This window comes from Brassica oleracea, unplaced genomic scaffold (assembly GCF_000695525.1).
Source record: "Brassica oleracea var. oleracea cultivar TO1000 unplaced genomic scaffold, BOL UnpScaffold00864, whole genome shotgun sequence".
In the NCBI taxonomy this organism is placed as follows: Eukaryota; Viridiplantae; Streptophyta; class Magnoliopsida; order Brassicales; family Brassicaceae; genus Brassica; species Brassica oleracea.
Window position 1 is genome coordinate 46,706 of NW_013617486.1, and position 6,233 is coordinate 52,938.

Below are 6,233 nucleotides of genomic sequence, written 5' to 3' on the forward strand. Positions count from 1 at the left end.
GGGGCTTGTTATACATTAGATCAGATTTCTCCTGCAAGTCTGGAAGGTAAAAGTCTGTGTGTACCTAGTTCCCCTCTTTTCCCCTTCAATATTAAAAAAAAAAAAATTAGAACAAGACTTGGTTGCTACAACCATTAACGCTTGATTCATAAAAATTCTAAAAAGAGATAAATGTCAAATAGAAGTGAACAGGATCTAGTGGCAACAATCATTAGAGTTTGATTCATGGAAACCTGTCCAAATATCTCAATCAATTAAAAAAAAATACCCTTTAAAGAAGAGAGACATTGATTGAGAGAAGTGAGAAGAGAGAGAGGAAATGAACCAGGCAACACACGTTTTCTTACTTTCTAGTTTTTCAAAGCAAACAACACTTAGAGTTTTAGTAGACTTGGAGAGAAGATCCAAGACTCCTTCCGAGCTTTGTACTGGAACTCCAGTTTTCTTACTCTATTCTATTATTCTATGAATTTTTATTTATATCTTGTTATGAATTGTTTTGTTATGTCTGAGTAATTCACCTTGTTAGATTTAGGGTTCAAATAGGATTATGAAGGATTAGCCCCAAATATAGAATTGGTGAGTTGTTAGTGATATCCATCAATTGAGTTGATCTTATTGCTTGTGTTCTCGAGTAGCTAACTAGACCCTGATATTAGATAATTAGGCGCAAGCGGAAGCTTGGTGTTTTACCTGAACAGATTCATATAGTGCTAGGATTGTTAGAAACAAACGGAAGTTGATCCAGAAAACCTAGTGAACATAATTCAAACCCGCTCGCTAAAGCTTGCTGGAAGGAACATCGATCGACGACGTTCTAAAAGGTGTATCGATCGACTATCAATAGATGGTATCGATCGACACTTTCTCAAGATCAACAAACGATATTTGAGATCTGATATCCAGACAATAGATAGTCTAAACAAACGGAAGTTGATAGACTATCACCTAGTTTGAGTTCTTGAATATTCAATATACAACCCTAGCTTCTATATTATTATAATCCTAATTACCTGAATAGAAACTCTAAGCCTAACGCTTTCTCATATTGTTTACAAAACCTCAAACCAACCAACTAAACAACTGCCTTGTTCACATTACGATTTACTATTTACATTATTTACCTAACTTGATCACAAACTGTTTAGATTTATTGTGTTCCCTAACTCTCTGTGGATTTGATTCTTAAGTACTACAATTAAACTTCTTATTTGAGAGAGTAAATCACTCTTTATGGTAATTTGAATCATATCAACATAATATTGGGAATTTAGATAAGGTCTGCCAAAAAAAACAAAAATCTGCAAATTAAGTCTGTAAAAGACCACGATCCAAAAATACTAAAATAAACCATAATATGAAAAATTCATTAAAAACTAGATTTTTATGCTAAAGTTAAAATGTATATACAAAATTTATAGATTTGTAACAAAAAATAAATGTGGATGTTGATAATTTTTTAAACAAGATTTGATGAAAACATGAAATCTTGTTATTGTTGGCAGACTCATAATAAATTTCGGAAGTATTTTAGTGAAGTTTAGTGTACTGTGTGCTTAGATAGAACTTTTTAGGTAAAATATAAAAATCAATCACATTAGCTTAATCTATATAACTTTATTTGGACCTAACACACAAAAACATAAAATGCATATCTAAAATCTATCAATATATATCTTATTTTTTTAGGAAAAAAAATGGAAACCATAGAATTAAAAACCTATAAGAACAAGATAAAAATGTGAGAAATCATGAGACCAAAAGATGAGAAATTGATATAAGGTTTAGTGTCTTTAAATTCAATGAGATTAAAACATATGGGAATATTACACTTTTATTGCATTTTTTTTGAGAGAGTGTGTTATGTAAACTTTTTTAATATAAGAAAAAAATGTTTATATTAGATTAAAAACTTTTTGATACTTTAGCTTTTTTATAAAAATATATCTGAGTAGACTAGATAAATTTTTCAACTAAAAAATTAATAGTTTAATTTTGGTTATATTTAAGTTGAATGTAAAATCCATTGTTAATTAAATAATATTTAGAAGTCATGACAAAAAAAAAAATATATATTATTTAGAAGTCTCATATACCCTAAACTTACCATATCTTCATGGACTTCACCTGATGTCTCGTAGTGCATCACCGCTTTGCAATTTTTTTGCAAAGTTTCATAATCTAACCATGAAAATCGAATAACTGAACTAAATAACAATAAATATTTAAATAAAGCTTAAAACAACTTGGAAAGTATTTATCTATTTATATAAAGTAAGATTCTCTCACACATAGTGCTGCCACGTTAACAATTATACTCACCACAGACTAATATGCGTCTCCTGCACGAAAAGTATTCCCTCTTTCGTTTGGTTTTCTAATGGGCTTTCACGATTGGACTATTATGGGCCTTTGATTACGTCTTTTGGTCTGAAAAAACATGTTGCCAATTAGTCGACTTAACCTTCTTCCTGAGTAGCCGCCATAGATTTCATCATCAACTACAAACTCTGAATAGTTTAACCATTAATAGAGGTTTGTAAGACATGTCATCGTGAGGTATATGTGTTCATCTAGGTTAGTGACATTTCGTGTGATTCTTCTCTTCCAACACGTTACGAGTTGCATTAATTCAACTCCATTGATGACTTCTTAACTCTTTCAACCCACTACAACCACGATCACGATCACGATCACTCATTCAATTGATTCTTATCTCTCTTCCAGAATATAGATCTCCACCCAGGGCCGACTTAGGGCATGGGGCAAGGGGACGTGGGCCCCAAGACCAAAACATTTTTTAACAAAAATAATATTAAAGAAGGGTTCAAAATTTTGAAAATAAATAAAGATATGGACCCAATTTTAAATTGTCCATATATACATATAAAAAAACTAAAAATTTTTGTTGTCCAGGGGCCCAATAGTACCTTGAGCCGGCCCTGCCTCCACCTATAAAAAAGTCAGGTTTCATCTCTGAACATCATCTTCTGATGTACAAAACTCCACGCATAAACTAATGTTGTGTTATCTGATAGCCTTGGTTAGTTAGTGGGTTCAGGTGGCTGGTTCGTTGAATTGTTGATATCCTTGCAAAAAGGTAGAGATGAGATTCGTGTTTGTGCTTTTAGTTATATGTGCGTAGAAAGACTCTGTGGATCTGAATTTAAGGATTATCTAAGGTTCCAGAAAAACGATAAGAGCACAAAGGAGAACATAAAGATTCATTCAACGTTTTGATTTTGTTTGATCATACTGTGTTTATTATGTATGACATGAGTTTCGTATTGTTTTAAGAGTGTGATTGCAGATCGTAAAAATTCTGCCCGAATGTATAATCACACTTATTTCTTTTTCCAAACAAGCATTTTCTGTTTCTATATAGTTTAAATTTTTCTTAAGAGAATGTGTCAGGTCCATACAAGTCTGGGTTAGAATGTCCAGTTTTGAGTTGAGGAAAATGTTAAGATCTAATGCTCTTTCTTTGAGTATTGTTCTTAGATTCATATATTGTATGTTACTCTGAAAATTTTCTTTGTTTTCATTTTATTCAATGGAAGCGGCCACCTTTTGTTAAGAATAGATTACTTTAACATTCTGGCAATTACAACATCAATATGTTAACAAGACGACCCAAATTTTAAATAATGATTGTTGGGGTCGAAATTGGTTATGACGGAATCAATGCCTGAAAGCTCCCGAGAAATATTTCTTCTCCAAAAAGTAAATATAGATGCAGGAACTAAAACCTCGTATAATTAGAAAAAAGAATTATAGGACAAGTTCTCGGGAAAGATTATTCAATCTCTTGGCAAATGACTCCCGAGTAACAAATCGACCGCATCAAAGTTGGATCAACCTCGTCCAACTTGCATGATGGCGAGTTGAATCGACCTCGTCCAACTCGCCATCAGGCGACCTGGATCAGTCCATACCAACTCACCCTTTGCTTCTCCTTCGGGCCTTGATTGAACTGTCCATTTTTTCGTCTCGATTAGAGTTACCGTTGAAACTATACGATAATATTAACATAGACTGGTTTTCTCGTATAAATTCGAATCAATCATATAAAACGATAACGGTCAACTTAACACCATAAGTTATCTCAGCTATACGATTGGTTTCAATTATTTCATAAAACCAACGTCATATCGAAGGTGATTTTTCGAACAAATCGTAAAAACACTTAAGTCCAAAAATGGTCCAAAAATGTCTAAAACGTGGCAAAAGTCCACTTATTATTTTGGACGAGAATGAGCCCAAAACTACTATGACTGTTTATCTGATATTCGTAAGAGAAGATAAATGTCAAGTTTCAAAGGATAAACATGAAGATCGAAGAAAAATGGAATATTTCCGTGAAATGATAAACTCGACCTAGGGGTCAGGAAAGGAAAGGGCAAACCGATCTCGAAGGAGTATATAAGGGACGCCAAGGTGAGAGGCGGAAGGAGGACGATTCTTTTAGACTCTTAGAACTTTTTGCACTTAGGAATTTAGGCATTATTCTCGACATGCTTAGTTCTTTGTTTTGCACTCAATTACTAGACGAACTCGGAAAAGAAGTTCGATCTCTTGTGCTAACTCTATAATTGAATTAAGTTCGACTTGATCCTCGAAAAGGGTACCTAGGCAGCCTTCCATAAGGTCCAGTCCGAAATCAACAAAACCTTTTTCGTGTCTTCTTCGTCTTTCGTTATCAAGCTGTGACTCAATTACGTTTTCGATTTTAGGTGGCTAGAACTAGGGAACTCGCTGACAGCTGTTACGGCCAAAGGTTTTATAATCTTATGTAATGATCGCAACGCTCTTACGCGGATTCGAAATAAAGATCAACTTTTTCTAAACTTATTTTGTTATCAATCTATATTTTCCGCATTTATTTGGTCACTTGTCGTTCGCTCTCGCAGAGAATCCGGACCCCAAGGAAAGTAGGGTTTTCCTAACTTTTCTCCAATTATTCTACCTTTGCAGGCCATGAAAGACATGCAAGAATAGTTCAAGAAAATCATCAAAGAAATCAGTGTTTGAAGCAAATTTAAAACCAGATAAGTAATCTATTTACTCAGGTATCTAGCATTATCAAAACCTCTAATCCTTTTTGTCACTCACTTTTACAATCCGGAAACATCAAAATCTTATCAAGCTATTGATTCCGTTTGTTAATTAAACATCGGAAAGCTCAAGGTTTGTGATCAAATTTTAAAACCTTTCAAATTTTATAAGATATACAATAATTTGATTGGACTTTGACTTTTAACTGTTTTTTTGCTACGGTTAATTCATTAAAATGAAACAAGATTAACATCAAGAGAATCTAATTTTTAGTGTTGCCTAAAAGAGCTTTCGGTTCATCCGTGCAGATATAATGTTCTTGATATCATGATCAACAGTGTGAAAAATAATTGCAGTGGTAAGTGAGGTGTTGTTGTGAAGAACATTGTTACCCTGTTGTGAAGAACATTGTTACCCTGTTTCAAAATATGAAACACGACAGCATGAGCTACCATTTTCCGAAGGAGGAGCCGGTGCTTCCATCTCATAGGACCAGTAGAAGCAGAAACAGTTATGGCGTTAAAATTGTTGGCTTTGATTACTTCTGATCCATGCTATCAGTTCTAACCAATTAATAAACATTTTCATTGGTCGACTTATACGTTTTAACCATACTCCATATATCTGAGCATTAGTCACTTCTGAGAAGAAGACGATCTCTGGATTCTGTGTAACGGCCCGATCCCCCGGCGTCCGACCGGGGTTATCGTAAGGGCGTTATGGACACGTGTCTATTCATTTAGACAACCATATGTGTCCCGTTACTGGTTCCAAGAGTCGACGGACGCATAAACTTCTTTAAAATACAGTCACACCCACATCCATATACTTCTACTTACAGTCCTGCGCACAGGGAAATGGAAAGGGAGGGATGAGCAACAAGTTACTCAGTGAAGTGACTCTAGACCAGCCTGCCCGCATGACACTCTATACTACTCTATGCGGGAACTAGGGCTGACTAGCCACTACAATCAGTTGGTGGATCTTAACATTTCATATCATCATCATTTATTTCCACACATTCAATTCTATACATTTCTAACAACCTAGCGATCAATCAGTACAATGATCTCACTCATTGTCACACACGTCAAACCATAGACTTAACCGACTCGACATACCAGACCGACTCAATCTTATGACACCTTTAGCACCCAGATACCCGACCATGAACTAAG